General features: G+C 39.9%; 1 protein-coding gene across 3 annotated transcripts in view; it reads right to left on the bottom strand.

Annotated features, from left to right (window-relative positions):
- robo3 (roundabout, axon guidance receptor, homolog 3 (Drosophila)) overlaps window positions 1-18,130 on the bottom strand; it is a 156,268-nt gene that overhangs the window by 89,159 nt on the left and 48,979 nt on the right. The window lies entirely within an intron of this gene.

The following is an 18,130-nucleotide window of genomic DNA, read 5'->3' as shown; positions in this document are numbered from 1 at the left end:
ACCAACAAAACACGATAGGACCATGACCAGTTAGTCATTTATGTTAAATTCAGATTTAAATAAACTTCAGGGTCTTAGAGACACAACAGAGGCAACTACAGTTGAAGCAAAACGTTTGTGAATCTTCTCGTAACTCCCATAACATCTGCTTGGATTAATAATAAAATAGCAAAAGTTACTAGTGGAAATAGATTTTACTTGGTTTTTTTTTTTTCAGCCATTACTGTGAGTGATTACTCAGTGTGCTTGATCTGGACATGAAAAGTAGATACGGTTAGTGTTTCGTCAGATCGTTTGGCTATAATTGTAACTTAGATGAAGATTAGAGACGAGTAACCAATAAAGAATCCGACAAGTAATCCAAACAGTTTTGTACTTTGTCTCTGTTACTCCGTTTCTGTGTCCTCCATGCGCTGGTAAGATGTTTCCCACTCAAGCTGTGAATTTTCCTCAGCATTGAGAAGAAGTCACCATGCTGTTCAAAAAAGTCCAGATGTATAATATGCAATCAAAGACAGCTTGGACACTTTATCTTACATCTATATAGTTATATATATGAATATTTTTGCATCCTTGAATACGCTATGAAGAGCATGAATGCTAACGTAGTGCTGCAAAGATTCATGATCTTTGCATTCATTCAGAAACCACCTTTTTTTCTTAAACTGAACTCATTATACTCAATGAGGCGCAAATGTCAGCTTTTATCTCATGGCTGTTATCTAAACACACAGGCATAAATGATTTTGGCAATAGTTTGAATCCAAATGCAAATTTCTCTTACATGTGTACGACCTTTGATTGTGCTGACTGTGATGCTATGTATACAAATAAGGCGATAGAAATGACTCAGGCACTAAAAGATGCAAACAAGCCCCCCACACTGCTGCAAAATGTCACTATTTATCTGAGCACAGGCTCTGCCTGCAACTGATGGAAAGCGAAAAGCAATATTACATGTGCCAGGAGATACGGCAAACTGCAGCCAATGAAACTTGACTTAAGAGCCACAATTCTGCAATAAGGAATGATTGGCTAGAGTGCTGTCGAGCTGAATAAATATTAGGGGTCAGAAAGACCTGGTAAACACACAGCTCTTGACATTTATAGAAATGCATTGAATGGTGGTTTGCATCAAGCTGCGCATACTAAGTTGAGCTTTAACACATTCTATCTCGCTGTGTTCTCACCATTGCATGAAACAGAAATAATTCCACATCAGTAAGGTCACAGTGTCTGCTGCAGAGAGCTGAAAATAAATTCTCTCTTTTTGGGTTAACAGGAAAAATGAGAAGCAAGCGCCACTTAAACACCCCTGATATTTCTTTCATGTTTTATGCATGTACATGTTTAATTTAATTGCAGAAACTGATTAATTGAGCATTGCTCTGTGATTGAATAAAACATGATGAGGCCCTCCACTTAAACGCATTTCCGTTTGTCTGTGACTGATGCCGCTACTTTGGTGCTTTCATCAAACATTTGGCATAGCTGTCAGTGGAATCAAGCACTCCATGAATTCAGACTAATTATCCACATTAGGAACTGAATTACAATGACAGCCCATCAGTGTGGATTGGTGCTGTGCAACACATTTGCAGCTGAGCCATAGACCACAGAATTTTGCCCTTTCCACGCACAAAGATTTGCGTGTGGAAAGGGCATAATTTTTGCTATTCATTTGAAAGCATTGTAAAGGCCACGTAGAGTCAACTTTTGTGAAATGCCAGCATTAAAACATTTCCTGGCATTCCTGGCAGCATAGGAAAAGACGGCCTCTATAATATATGGAGGCTAATTGATGGTTTGGTTGGCAGGAGACTTTTCATTGCCCTACCTCTAGACCAGCCAGTGTTTGAACAGAGTCTCTGGAATCTACAAACAATAAATGTCAATCCAAATAAAAAAGAGTGTTTCCACAGTTGTTTAGAACAAATCCACTGAAAGAGTTGAATTCAGCACATGGCAAGCACGCTTCAAGACAAACGTATCGTCATATTCAGTAATGCACTGGGCAGCTGAGCCTACATTTATAAATAAACTAATGACTTTAAGTGAAAGGAGCCTATGATGTATGAAGGATCTTTTTTTCCCCTCTTTTGGCCGAGGCTGCACTGTTTCTGCAGGCTGTTTAACTGTTCCACTCTGAATGGCTTTCAAATGCCTTTCAGAAGAATGAGAAATATCAAGCATCCCCCAAACATCAATTTATGGAAACCAAATAAGGCTTTCAGACCAACGTACCACACACATATCATTTACATATAAGCTCCAAAATAATCAAAAGGAAAGAGACTTGTTATTTAAAAGTCTATTCGTTTATTTAAGATGAGACAGAGCTCATTTTGCATGCATGTGTGATGCAAACAACAAACTATCAGTGCTTTGTCATTTTAAGGAAAATTAATCTCTTGCACTTATCACCATGAAGGGTTTTCTAAAGAGTGCTTTCAGTATATGAAGCTGTCCCAATGGCATCGAGTAGTTATGGAGACAGATTAATTCTTAAAAAATATACAATTTCTTTTGGCTTCATCCTTCTTCTTTAAGCAGCATTGTTGTAGGTCAAACCTGATGATTCATGAAGTGTCATGTAGAAATGTATTACTTCCTGTCCATGGATGTCTATAGATGTGACTGACTCTGAGGACAGAACAATAAGTGACCTTGGAGATGTCCATTAAATGGAAAATGACATATTTTGTTCTTTCTTTGTGTCTTTTAAAATAGGGGGTCATTTTAAGGAGCCAGTACATGGCTAGTAGAGGACCATTGGAAGTACAATAGGTGGATTTATTGTTGTGTTTTTAATGAACGCATCATATTCATCATATGCATTGTGTTCCAGTTTTCCACTTTTAGAGTTGAACAAATAAAGACACAGTAGACATTGAGACACTGATAGTCCACATGATATGATATTCCCAGGGTGTGGTTGTGTTTTTGAGTTGAGCATTCTTATTATATTTTGAGTTGTGCTGCCAATTACAGTTTTTGTTGTACTGTTTTATTGTTTAACTTTGAAGGATAGTTTTGCTTTGCTTTGTTTTTTTTTAACCTAGTTTTACTTCCTGCTTTTTAAATTAGCTACATGTGTACTTTTAGTTCTTTGTCACATTATTTCACAGCCTTCCTCCATCTCTCTGTCTTGGGTCGTCTCATCTAATTTCATGACCTTTTGATGTAAAGATGGAGCGCTACACATGGCAAACCTTGGTATTTTCTTTTCTCGAATTTGCCAACATAATTTTCTCCTGTTTGTTACTGGAAGACAAACAAGATTTTCCTTATTTTCGTGCTTAAAAGACCATATGAACTGATGTATTGTTCTTCCCACAGAGAAATGGCCAACATCCTTTACCAGAACCACTTCCTTCCTGGCTATAAATCACCATTAATGTATAAAAACAGTGATGGCAGTGCTGATATTGCTGGGAGTGTTCAAGGAGCAGTTTTGCATGCCTACAATTACAGGGAAAGTAAAAGTCTCTCAGATATATACGCCCACAGCTGCTGATGTCAGAGATTAGCCTTCTGTGAATTCATTGGCTAAGTGCAAATGTGCAAATGCTTAAAATAATTGCTATTTAGCTGCCCCAAACTTGAGCTCTGATTTAAAGCTAAAAATGTTTTTTCAACAATGCAAGTTCATCTTTTAAAGTACCTTTAAAATCCCTGAAAGGCTAACCTTGAGAGAACACTTTTAAGTTGGAAATAGCCAAAACTTGAAGCAGAAAATAACAGACTATTAAGATGGAATCAGTGGCACACTGCCTAGGAGGCACTCTGTACATTCTGAATCACATGCATATGCCCCTATATCTGATGATGCAGCAGAGCAGGGAGAATAAGTCATTAAGACTATTGCTTATAATCTCGGTAGGCAGACCCACTCGTGGTGAAATCACTGTTACCTTGAAATGCCATTAAATGCTTATCATCTGCATCTATAGCGAGACATTTGAACCTTTTCAAGGTTTCTTCTCCATTTCTAGTAATGAGACCCCCATATGTCTGCACCTTTTTTTAAACTCATAGTGGGTAATAAGAGGACAACCCCCTCAAGAGGATCCAATGAACGAATTCTAGTATAGATTAATTGATTAGGAGGGTGGCGCTCTAAGATGACAATATATCTCTTTATTGATCCACCTTTCAATGGGAATGGCTGTTATCCAACTTCCCTCAGGGATGAAAAGAAAAAAGAGGAAAAAATACGAGGGGGAGGTGGTAAAGCAGTCCAGCTATTAGGTGGGCAACTAATTTCCTGTTTCTCTTGCTGGCTTTTCTCAACTTGGATTCAGTCCCACAGTGTGAATAAAAGGAAATATGGGCAAGAGATCCAGTGGATTGCCATTTAGACTAGAGCTCTATTGTCTCTCTACTGTCTCTGCTCCTATAAGAATCCATTTCTTTATCTCCACTTCTTCTCAGAGACCTCTTTCTTTGCCATCACTCTATATTGAGAGCACCCCACACCCCACACCCCACCCCACCCCTCACCCCAACCATTAATTTTAGGGCTGTGAAGCGAGACGCACCTTCTGCTTTCTCCAACGCTCTCTGCATATATACGAACTGATAGGGGTATATGACAGGGCTGGGCGTCCCGTCTGTTTGCCACCACACATTATGATGAGAGGGGCAGATTGTGGTGTCAAAGCAAACATTAAGCTCTTGTTTATCTGCTGGGGTTAACCATCCAGTGGGTTTCATATACTGACTGTATTCTGTAATGAGTGGGGATGAGGTTTGGCACTTGTACTATAAGCTGTGTGGATGTCTCTCTGAAGACAGTAGCTGAATGGGTCACCAACAGCAGAAACTGGTTATGATGAAGGACCAAAATGGGTAATAAAAGCGGTTATTTTGAATGACGGACAACAATTTTGCATTTTATGACTTGGCTGTCCTTTCAATTTGTGAGATGACGAGGACATGGAGGAATCCTGAATGCGTTTGTATTGGCACCAAGCCGTAAGAGCTTCAGCAAACCTTGAAATATATTACAGCATTGGTGTCACTCTCCTCTTTACTTAATCTCTTCCACTGGGTTTTGGAACAGCCGTGGCTGTAGTTTAAACCATGGTTTTCTTTTCTTGAGCGACTGATTCCTGAGAACACCGGAGAGGTGTTTTGAGGATTGATGTTGCCTCTGATGCATCACTTTCCTCACTGACAGGATTGAAACATATTTCCTTGGTTTCTAAATTGTCTGGAATAAAATTCAGCCTATTGTTACTAAAAGATGTCTTATCTTTGACACATCATGATATTCATTTTGTTGCTCTCTCCTACACAAAAACAAGCTCGCTGCTCCTCACTTTGTCAAAGATGTCTGGTGTCTATATTTCTGGTTTGTTGTCTCTATTGGCTGTGTAGCAGAGACCTCCTATGCCCCCACCTGTGGTTTAGCTGAGAGAGCTTATTGGTATAATGGCAAGTAATGAATGGCATTACCTGACCTGACAAGACTGGACTTACTGTGATGTGGTCAATTTTAGAGACAAAGCTTGTAGTAACGAGTGTTGTTCATGACTTTAAACTGTTGCTGTTCTTTTATTAATACATTTAGTAATATATTTGCAAATAAACCGTGAAAAAGTCATTTCTGTTTCTATACTGAACAATGCAATTTTCACATGACTGCAGTATAGGATTGTATGAAGTTATGCAGGATGCTACTGTGCCCGACCTCTGCAGTTTCTGGGAGAAGATGCGCACCTTGTTCAAAATAGTCTTTTTCTCAGGCACCAAGTGGTGTCAGGACAGAGGGTCAGAGCCCACAGCCGGCTAGCGCACTGTGCTGCTCTGTAATTTAGCCTCCTCTGCTTCCCCACCCCACAGAGCTCCCATCCAATCCTTTCCTGTGAGATGAAATGACTCCTCCAATTCTCCCATTCTGCACTGGGGCTGTGAGGTGGCAGGGTAGCGGGGAGATGGGTTGGTGAAGTGGCAACTGCAATTATGGCCCTCCCCACAACACACATACCCTAGAGAGCCTGAATAAAATTGTCTCTCCTCCACATACAAGCTCTTCCGACTCCATTCCTTCTCTCACCTGGCGTTAACAGGCAGCCCCAGCCAGCTGTTACGGTGTGTGACAGAAGCCATTCATGCCTAGCAGCTAGCTGCCTTATTTTCAGTAGGACTACATGAAGGAAAGAAAAGGCAGTGATTCAGTAACATGCATAGTATTTCCAACTAGCAAAGTAATAATTTCAGTAATTTCAATTGGATATTATTAATTTAAAAGTCTAAAAAGGATTAAAAAAAAAAAAAGCTTATGAAACCAATTTTGCTGTAAAGAGAGCTGCAGATCACATCTTTCTGAGGATGCAACCAGGAAGCCAAAAACAAAATCTGTGAGACTGAAATTAGAGACTATAACCTGAAATAATTTGCCATTTCATACTCCTGTTTCATCATATCCACTTCCAGGGAGCAGTAATCACACACATAGACAGATCAGACAATGCTAGATTTTACACAGTGATTACGAACAGACTGCCAGTCTCCTGCATTGAATTTGACCCCCCATCTCACTGGACTCCTGTGGAGAGGTAAGCTAATATTCTGTTATTACTTTAGCTATGTTTCATGCAAAGTAACCCATTATATTTCCAGGACAGAGCTGTGTTGTCTGGCAAATTGGAAAGGGAAAGTAATTACACCATGAATACACACAGCTAGCTCATTTGTTAGAACCGAAAATTGATCTAATAAAGCAAAATAACACTCACAGCAGACATTCTCATTTTAATGGGAGATGGCAAACTATAGCACAATGCTGAGTGCATACAATATCACAGTGGTCCACTAAAAGTGTAGCCTTTTACTGTATGCCAGTCCTAGCCTCCAGTGACAGATCAAATAAGACTTGTAAGTATACCTTCATTGTGTCAAAGGTCACTGTGAATGAAAATGAAAGAGCATGACAGCACATGTGCAATCAGGAGGGAAGATCAATGCTATTCAGACCACTTTGGTTTCAGACTGCAGTGCTCACAGTTGATTGTGGTCTTAATGCTTTCTTTGATTACATTTCTTCAGGTTTCTTCATCACAAATAAAGCTCTGGATACATTTTGGTTGTTTTTGTAACTCCTGCAGTGGTTTGCTGAGATTACTGACCCATGAGTTTGTGATTCTTTACTTTTTTGTAAATACATCATCTGATATTTCATTTAGAAACATTCCCATGAAAATTTGGCATACACGTGTAATTAATCCAAAATAATCTAATACTCTGTCTATAAAGATACTGTACGTGAGCTTTACCTACGGTCAGAGATGAGCAGAACTGTTCAAACTGTTTTAGAAGAAGACTGGAACAACTCCTTCGAGACCACAGGACAATTCTGTACAACCAAGCATTTCTGGATTTACTGAGAACAGTCCCACCAGAAAAAGGACACATGGGTCAGAGTATTTTCTTGAGTTTGTATACACCTATAATGTCACCCCTCATTCTACCACTAGTTACTTGCCCTATTTTTTCTATTTGCCTTCTATATTGGGTGGAGTTCCAGCTTCCAGTTGATCAGACAACAGTCCAGGCTGTTTGTCAGGATGCATGGATGGCTGGGAGGTCATCTCCTAGAAAAAGAGGTCACTAGTACACATCAGTAGGAATGAGTCAACCAGATAAAGAGCAATGTTCTGTAGAAATAGTGCACTGAAAACTGTGGAACCAAGCGCTTTCAGTTGTACGTAGGGATGGGTAATGGCACCGGATACCGGTAGTTACCGGTAGTAACCAGACCGAAAAGCAGCGCACATTTCGGTGCTTTATTTCGGTGCTTTTTTTTCTTGAAATGTCATACACTTTGGATTCTAGCCAATCATTTTACCTTTCCAAGGATAGTAGGCGGGCCCAGGTACATACGTTCTTTTAGAGCAGAGCTACAGATTAAAAATGCCCAAGGCGAAGTGGTCAAAAGTCTGGCTGTACTTCACAGCAAAAGATGCAACTCAGCAGCCTGCAACAAGTGCTTTAAGGTGATACTGTGCAAAGGAGGTAACACCTCGAATCTGATGAAACACCTGGCGACGTATAGCATTTTGTTAAAAGCCGAGAAATGCACCGTATTTGATATCTTGCTGCAAGACCTCACACCGAGCACATCTACTGCAGGTGTGGTGCCTGTTATCGGACCCGGAGTTAGCAACATCCCCCAAGAACCCGAAGAGGAGAGTCCTGGCCCCTAGCCCTGCCAGTGTAGCAGAAATGATGACGGATGATGATGGCAGCAGCAGCCGTTCTTCTCTGGGTGAGTCGCTTAATGTTGTTCACATGTAATTTACGTTGAGTAGGCTAACCACGTTATTACATTAATGCATGTAAGGTGAACTAATAAACACCATCGTAGTGACATGTGGCTGTCTTCTAGTTTGATAGAGTGATACCATATATGCCCTATAGCTGCAGAAAAGGCTAACATTGTTATCTTTTTACAAAAAAAAACAGCTAAACATGAGAGGTTTTAGGACAAAGTTTGTGTTTTCCATTGTTTAAGCACCAGTTCCAACCAAAGGAGGCATGTTGTATCAACAGAAAAGGCTAACTTGGTTATCATTTTGCAGAAAAAAAGGGACCGCTAAAAATAAAAACATAAGAGGTTTTTGGACAAAGTTTGTGTTCTCCATTCTTTAAGCACTGCTTCCAGCCAAGAGTGATACCATATATGCACCATAGCTGCAGAAAAGGCTAACATTGTTATCTCTTTACAAAAAAACAGCTGAACATGAGAGGTTTTTGGACCAATTTTGTGTTCTCCATTCCTTAAGCACCAGTTTGAGCACCGTTTAAGCACCGGCACCATTTCAAAAGTACCGGTTTGGCACCGGTATCGAATAAAACCTAAACGATACCCATCCCTAGTTGTACGTATGTTATATATGTAGCTGGGTGGTAAAACTTAATTTCATAATGTAGTTTCCCACTTGGGTTAAATAAGTATTCCCTCAGGATGTTGGGGTTGAAGTAAATGTATTATGTGTCAATTTGTTGCTGTTTTGTTGTTGTAAGGTTTAAACGTGCTGCCAGAAGTTACATATAGTTTGTTCTGTCTCCATTTGTTTTTCTCTTTATTTACATAGCTTTTTTCTCTTACTCTATGAAACTTATAGCGGGAGTCTACATTGTGATGAAGAGAGATAATTTTATTACCAGAACTGAAATCAGATCTATGAAACCCTGAGCTCCAAATAACCAACAAATACATGAATTTAAGAGGCACTCATGCTGCAATAATCTCTTATTATTCTCATCTCCAGTTTGAATAAGCCTTTAAGGTCCCTTTAGAAGCTTTCTTCGATTCCATACCTCTCTCCTTGTCTGATGAACAAATGTAAAAAGTCTGGGAAAAATGGCACCGACATTCCTCCTCAAACCCCCAAATAGACTGTCAGGGTTAAGCGTTACTGTCTCAAGGGGGAAAACGTGAGATAACGAGTGAGAGCCTAGTCCAAACACTTGAAAGGGAAAACAGCTGGAAATGACTGGTTTACATTTTCATATCATGACAGCACTGTTAGTATGAATACTAACGGCGTTAGCATGTTGAAGAAGTTTGTTTTTGCATTAGCATTTACCATGTGGTGGAAAGTAGAATGTCAGTCATTTAAAATTTTTTATTCAAATACTATCCAAAAAATGGCATTATACAAATATTGCAATAATATACAAATGATGTGTGTCACTCAACAAGTTGGAGGCGAAGGTGATCATTGTGGTGGCCAGTCATTCTGTCTGATATGATCAAAGTTTGTCACAGATACAGTAGCTGGCTATGTTTATGCTATTTGTATAACTGATCTTCTAAGTGTCCTTACCTTGTCTTGTGAAAAATAAAATCTTATTGGTTGTTGTTGTTGCTAGGACCAGCCCCAAGATGTGAGATGTGGCCATTCAACATATATATGTCCTGTCTTACTATCACAGTAACATGACTGGACTTGGCAAGTGTAGAACAGGAACATTTCCGTGAGTACCAGATGGTCTTGATTATGAAAGCTCCAATAATGAAGACGTACCAGAGGTTTATGCTAACATATTTCCAATTAGCTCCCCAAGAGAACTTAATCTCATGAAGGAATTTATATACACATATAAACCAAAGCATTAAAACCACCTGATCAGTGTTTCTTGAATCCCCACCTTACTGTCAAAACAATTCTGACCCATCAGTGGTATCTGAAACCTGGATGCTAGCAGCAGATCCCTTAGGTCATCTACAGTCCTCAAATCCTTCCTGCAGATAACCAGTGAGATGGGGATGAGTATGTTACACATTTTTTAATCACTTAATAAAGTTAGAGATACTACTTGAGCTACATAGGTTGTGCATATCTGAAGATCAGCAGATAAGGAAAAACAATTATCAAAGTACCTTTTTTCTTTACTTGCCTTACAGTCAGCTGACCTACACTTTAGAGGGCTGGAAAAATTGGCACTAAGTTTAAATTCATTGGATAGAAGGAGAAGAATGTGATGGTAAAATAAGCCCAGGCTGGTGATAGCTGCTGATAACACCACACTGACTTTTGTGCATCTTCAAAGACAGCATGCTAACGCAAAGTAGGGAAAAACCCAGAGTGATGTTAAAGCTGAATGTGTGCTCTCTCCAGGCAAACAGTCAGACTCTGATCTTTAATACAGCATTGTAGCTTCTACCTGTAACTTTTCAATCAGCGTGGCAGTTGAAGTGCTCTTTGAGCTCATTTTCACATTTGCTGCAGGCTTTGGCTCAAAACTAAAACACTAAAGCTTCTGTCCTCATTAGGACCAGCATGGTGTGTAGTATTATAGCTTTATGTTGTTAAATGGTAATTATGGGACAGTACATGTTAGGTGTAATGCAGCAGTAATGTACTAAGCAGTGCAACAAATTACTTTCTAATGCAATTTACTACCTTTAAAAAACATAATGAGTAATGTGTGCTTCACTGTCAGTCACATTGTGTTGTCCCTCACTCCGCTCTGGTTGTGGCTTCACCTTGTCCTCATGGGGGAGGCTGTTGCAATTAGAAGTGGCAGGACAACGATTGTGTGTATTTGGACTCCAATGATGTTTAGATGGATGGTAGATATCAAGCTCACATTTACATGAACGTCAGAACCCAAGACTTCCAAGCAAGTCACTGGACCGTAATGAGATGATCAGTGTTACTGACTTCACCTCTCTTTAATGTTCTGCTGTAAATTTGGCAGCTTCCTCAGCACACGCGTAATTTCCCAGTCCAATTTGGGAAGTCAAAAGATTTCACCTTTTTTAAACCATGAAGAATTCTGACCTTCAGCTTCTGTGGCCAAATAGTGGAATAATAAAAAAGACTGAGAGGGATGAGGCAGCCCAAAGCACATGGATGCTTTAAAAGTCTTTTGTTTGTTCAGGTTCAGAACCACTTCATCATTCGTCATCATTAGTATGCTGACGAGTGTGAGGACGGAAGCTGTGTCTCTATGTGAAGTTTTTTAATAGGTTTTTCACAGTATTTCATAAAAGGAAAAAAAGAAATATATGTAAGAGGGTAGATTAAGACATATGAATTAGAAGTTACTGCAAAAACATACATAAGTGCTGTGCTAGAAAACCTCCACTGATTCAGAATTTAACCTTAAATATAAAGTATTAATTAAGGTCATTACATTTAAAAAATGTAACTGTGTCAATGGAAATACAGCAACATATAAAGACGCGCACAAAGGTGCAACTATTCAGCTGTCGCACACACACACCTACACACACGAATTCAGCCTTATCCCTTTCATCACTGCTTCACTTCAGCCTCTTTCTTCTCCATCAGCAATTCTTTTTTCCCATCATTGTCAGAGACAGCTTTATCCCTGTGAAAGCAAGGACATTTCTTGGCTGTAGGCTAGGCAGCGCTGCACTAGAAGAAAGCCCTTCACAGATGATTTCGGCTTTCTCTTTCCCTGACGGGGGGAGAAATCACAATCCCTTGTTCGCTGAAAATTATTGCTGGATTACCTGTGTCCCCGTGCAGCAGAGCTATCACAGCTAAACCAACCCAACCTGGATTTATAAATTTCATGATTGACGCAGAAAGCGCAAGAAGAATTACACACAAAATCTTATTTTCATTATTTACGTTTATATATATACCACTGCCAGACCCCATTTCTCTCATCCTGCCTTTGTCTCCTGTCTCTTTGTCTCTAATGATGACAACAATGACCAGGACAGGACTCACCAGGCTTACAGAGATCCAGGTTTCCTCTCCTAGCCTTACTTACTTGCTCTTGGCTTCAGTTTCTCCCCACCCTGCCCTCTGACATACAATGTGCCTGTGGCTGATAGGGAGAAGAGACAGTACTGGAAGCAAGGGAAGGTGGTGGAGGGGGTTGGGGGCTCATTGTTTTCTTTCACTCTCCTGGATCTCTCTTTATTTATGATACCTCCTGCACGACCAGGGACATGCAGCGACCCCAGGAACAACATTCAGCCATAATGTGCTGGTGATTGTGTCTTGCAAAAGCAGACTATCCTCTTGTGTGTTGACTTTCTGGCTGATCACAAAACAATAGCCCCCCTGCCCATCACTCTGAGGGAGACAGTTGGTTTGAAGTTTGAGTGAATGAGGGCCACTGGGGGATGGTATCCAAGGCTGGACCATGAGGGGGAATAATGTTTCAGAGGGAATAGGGGGAGGTTTAATTTTAACAGTTACTGTTGCCTTCATCTTCTGATAGAGTCCCTCTGGGAAAATGATTACAAACTATTCAGCTTTGTTTAAAATGTATTTGGTTATTTAGGAAAAAAACGTTAAACATTTGTGAGCAACTGTCCTCACGCCCACCATGCACAGCAGCACTGAGTCAGCAGCTTATGTTAAAACTGTGTGCCTGTGAAAGAGCCCATGCAGGTAATGAGCTATTGGCAGTTGTTAAACAGACTGTATGTAATGGGTCGTTGGAGCAGTGAGTGCCCTGCTCACCTGTTAGCCTGAGCTTTGGACCAGCTGGACAGGCCAAAGAGCAAAGGTGGGCAGTCTGTGGGAAGGAGTTCACATTTGAAGTTGCTTAGAACGGCCTCTTCAATAAATGCAACAGCTGATATGAATCAACCTTACAGCTGTTCATGCAACTGCTGTTGGACATTATTTCAACTCCATTACCTCTTCCTCAGTTCTGTGACAATGCTGTCATGACAGTACGCACCTATCCAGCCTGTGTTCAAGAGGGCAGATAGGGTTCATCGCACTCTCTGTATACATTTACACCATATGCTTCATGAATATTTTATGCTAGATCAAAGTTTTTCAATTTCCTTTGATTTCCTTTTAAAAACAAACAAACAAAACAATAGTTGGTCGCTAGTTTAGGTATGACCTTCCTGAGAGTGCAAAAAGATTCAGGGCAAAAGTTGGATTTGTAAACAGACAGAAATGTCACATGTATATAAAAGAGTAAGATAAAAGTATTAGTATTGGTTTCTGTACTTAAAAGTTTTCTAGCATTTTGAAGACACAGTGTTAGCTGGTAGTGTGTGGACCAGTTCTCTTTACATTATACATGCTTCCTTTAGCCAGTATCATTAAAAGATGTAGCATACAGTTTCACTGTTATGCAAATGGAGTCATTTTTGAGCAGGATGTCCTTCAATGCACGCATTAAACAAATATGTAGGACTGTGTTCTTCTATCCATGCAATATCTGAAAAACTAGTGACGCTGAAAAACTAGTTCATGCATTTATTACTTCTAGACTGGACTAGTAGAATGACAGGCAGAGCCTTCAGCTTCCAGGCCCTTCTTCTGTGGAACCAGCTCTAAGCTTGGATTTGGACAGACAGACAGACACCCTCTACATTTAAGATTAGGCTTAAAACTTCCCCTCTTTGACAAAGTTTATAGTAAACGCTGGGTCAGGTGACCCTGAATCCACCCTTAGTTATGCTGCAATAGACTTAAGGCTGTCGGGGGATTCCCATAATGCATTGGGCATTTCTCCTTCTCTCACCCCTGTTCACTCACCATGTGTTTATACACCACTCTGCATTTAATTATGACTTATTACTAATCTCTGGCTCTCTTCCACAGCATGCCTTTTGTCTTGTCTCCCTCCCTTCACCCCCAACCAGTTGTGGCAGATGGCCACCCCTCCCTGAAACTGGTTCTGCTGGAGATTTCTTCCTATGAAAAGGAAGTTTTTCCTTCCCATTGTTGCCAAAGTGCTTACTCAAAGGGGGTCATTTTCTGTATTATTGTAGGGTCTTCACCTTACAATATTATGCACCTTGAGGTGACTGTTGCTGTGATTTGGTGCAATTTAAATACAACTGAATTGAATGTAACTGAATTAGGAGTGACTTTAATTCTTTATACCAACTGGATGTTATATCCCCACTACCTTTTCATACCAGTGGCACTGATTCCAAATAGTAGAAGCAGCCTTGTAAAGCAAATGTAAAAAAATAGTTCACATGTTAATACCTGTCCTAGACTAACTCTAAAAGTTGTTCACCTATTAAGAGTTGCAGACAAACTTTGATTATCACACTCATGAAGGGGAAAAAAAGCCCAATCTGAACTCAGAAATGGATTCCTTAACCAAACAGAGCAATGAGAAACATTACAGATCAGTGTCACTGTGAAACATTGTGTCACATCTCAAGACTGAACAGTTTCTTTCATTGCAGCAATTCATTCATTGATGTCAGAGCCACGACTCATTTGAAAAAAAGATTAGTCACCTGCTTCGACTGACACAGTGAGAGTATGAAAATAACCACTAGACAGTTTATCTCATTCTTTGGATTCATATTATTTGTAACTTTTAACAGCTGCCCTGGGGCACACTGACAGAGGCGAGGCTGCCAGACACTGGCGCCACCGGGCCCTCTGACCACCACCAGTAAGCAACGGGTGATGTGTCTTGCCCAAGGACACAACTACCAAGACTGTCTGAGCCGGGGCTCGAACGGGCAACCTTCCGATTACAAGACGAACTGCCAACTCTTGAGCCACGATCGCCCCAACAACATTTTCCAAGTCATATTTTTTTAATTTTTTCAAACGATTTAATATTTTTGTTTATGTCGATTATGCGCAGTAGAAGGGTCAATAGGAGAAACTTATAACTGGTTGTTAGCCTTGAGCTCCAGTCTGCATGCCAAATACCCCGGGGCAAGATACTAACCCCAGGATTCTCTCCGATGCATCCAACAGAGTATGAATGTGTGTGAATGTCACAATCAAAGCACCTATGTAGAAAATAACGTATAGAAAATGTGCTTGCATGAATGGGTGAAGTCCAAAGTCCATGTACCAACAGTCCTATGCTTTGGTAGATGTGCTCAGAACAGTAAACGTCTGATTGGAAGATATATTATCCTTACAGAGCAAATTGTTGTTTGTTGCTAGATAAATAAAATGTTGCTTACAGAAGAATTGGGAGAGATGCAGTACAATGCCATCTTATCTAAAGCATTGCATGTATTTAAATGTAAATATATTTAACAGATATTATTCAGTCTAACTGCAATGGAATGCAATCAAAGCAGACTGCGTAGCTCATGTTGGAGCTCACTGTGACAATGAAAAGTTCTCCCTGCTAATGGCAGGCATCATTAGCTTCCTGTAGTGTCATCACTTTCAGTTTTTTTGTTTTCATTTGAACTGACCCGTGATATTGTGACGGTCAGCTCGTTAATTCGCAGAAGCTTAAGCCAGAAAAAGCATCCCAGTTATGAAATTGGCCAATTATCTGGCAGTGTTTTCATTTTGGACGGGCAAAGCAGTGCCAGCCTGCCAGCAGCTCATTAGGAAATGACTGGCTGCATCTCCGGAGCTATTCTCCATTTTGATATCCAAAACAAGGCTGGGTGAGCAAACACACCAGTCTGTTACATGTGGCATCTCACATTGCAAACAATGATTTCATTCCTCTGTTAAGTTACAAGTGATAAAGCTCCAGCAATACAATGGATGGGATTTAGTTTGGATTGAGGAATCCAACCTGGGGAGTGAGGGGTTTGCACACACCAAAGGGCCACAAGATAAATGTGAGAGGTCACAAAATGTTTATATATATAGTCAATCATTTAAAAACAAAGCAGAAAACATTCGTCTTTGTGTGTCTGAATAAGCAAAAGAAGAATCGAGGACAGTGGATGAGGGCGGCTTGCTAGCAGATGGATATAGTATAGATAGTGGCTTTGCTTGGCTCACTGCATAAATAAAAATAATATAAGGTATGTTTGAGAGAGATGTTAAATGTTGTTTTCTTAACAATAATTTATAAATAAAAACACCCTCTAAGAATGCAATGCAAAAATCTGCAGTGTTTTAGGGCATGAGGTCTAAACCACAGAAGCTAGCTTTGATCTTTAGTGGGCTGGACGAGTGAAACTCCCCTTTCAGTCAAAGATGTTGTTACCAACATTAATGAAGACATTCTCAGAAAACCTATTGGTGTTACGCTTTTTTCTCTTCACAGAGTTGTATGATGCTGTCCTTATATACAATTTCACTATTTCTGGAGTCTAAATACAAACATTTTTTTTAATCAAATATCACTTACAGAATAACAGAGCTGATCACAGTTTGTGGACACGGTGGAGAAAAACGTCAGAAGAACAGCATGTGATTAAATGTAATGCTAGATGAGCGATGCTGAAAATGACTACTAATGTAAAACCTTCATAGCTTGATGCTGTAGGACGACTATAGTACATATACATCATTTTAAGCACAATAATTGTTTCTTTGGCTCCAACCAAAGTATCTAACTGAGGCCTAAGTGAACTCAGCTCAACATATAGTCTCTAAATTGGTGTAAATTGGTGCTGAAAATACCTTCTGCACCAATTTACACCAGAGAGCAGAGTGAACCAGCACAAGAAAGCTGCAGCTTCCATGAATTAAGGTTTTTTACAATATAGATTATATGCTTTTCGAGCAGTGTTGTTCTATCAGGACAAACAAGACAAGCAGCACTTGCAAAAAAAAAGCCATAAGTTAAAACACACCAAAGTAAAGCCATCGTGCTTCTCTTTCATCTCAGACAGCGCTGTCATGAAGCATGTCGCCTGTTTACATCCATCCTTTAAATTACTGCCGTCTTGCAGTCGCTCTGAGATCAGTTATGATCTGGACTTTGTGTGGAAACACAGCTACAGGAGCATTAAGTAGTAAATGAGCTTTAGTGATTAAGCATCATAACAGATTACTTAATTAGTTGAAGTAGTCGTTACTACTAACATTCATTAATTTGAAGTACAGATCCATAATAGGATGCTTCACATCCTGATTTACCTAGGCCTGTGAAATTCTGTTTATTTGTTAGAACTATTTACATTTTCCAAAAACAAAATTTTTTTAACAATCAGTTTAATACTTGGTTGGCCGTTATATTGCTATGTGTGCATCGGGTGCAGGAGTCCCCACTATACTCAATGCAAACACAAAAGAACACCTATGCAGGTGATTGTCTTTAGGAAGGAGTCCAATGAGAGTTGCATCCATTTGCAGCTTTTAAATGTCGGGGTGCACAACCTACACAAATAGTTCAATTCAATTCAATTTTTTACAGCGCCAAATCACAACAACAGTCACCTCAAGGTGCTTTATATTGTAAGGTAGACCCTACAACAATACATACAGAGACGAACCCAACAATCATATGACCTCCTATGAGCAAGCGCTTTGGTGACAGTGGGAAGGAAAAACTCCCTTTTAACACGAAGAAACCTCCAGCAGAACCAGGCTCAGGGAGGGGCGGGGCTATCTGCTGCGACCGGTTGGGGTGAGAGAAGGAAAACAGGATAAAAGACATGTTGTGGAAGTTCTTGGTCCAGTTCTCAGATATTATTAATGAATTCAAATATCATCCGTTTTATCATCCGTTGACGAGGTCATCTTGTCAGTTAGTTACCTCACTAAGTGCAACAAAAGTTATCATAATGTGACCTCACTCCAACCTGCCTTTTCTTATATGTACATGCTATAGAGGTGAATTATTTACCAAGTTGAATCCTTAAAGAGACAGACAGAATGATAAAAATGATGAAATGATAGAAATTGCCTTCATTACACCACCTGTCAAAGGACTTGGCCATTTAGTGTCAGTATATTCATCTTATTATCCACACTAATATGACTTA

Source organism: Perissodus microlepis, chromosome 10 (genome assembly GCF_051167445.1).
Source record: "Perissodus microlepis isolate ML-2025 ecotype Zambia chromosome 10, ASM5116744v1, whole genome shotgun sequence".
Lineage (NCBI taxonomy): Eukaryota > Metazoa > Chordata > Actinopteri > Cichliformes > Cichlidae > Perissodus > Perissodus microlepis.
Note: the sequence above shows the minus strand (reverse complement) of the source record. Positions and strands in the feature narration are given on the sequence as shown.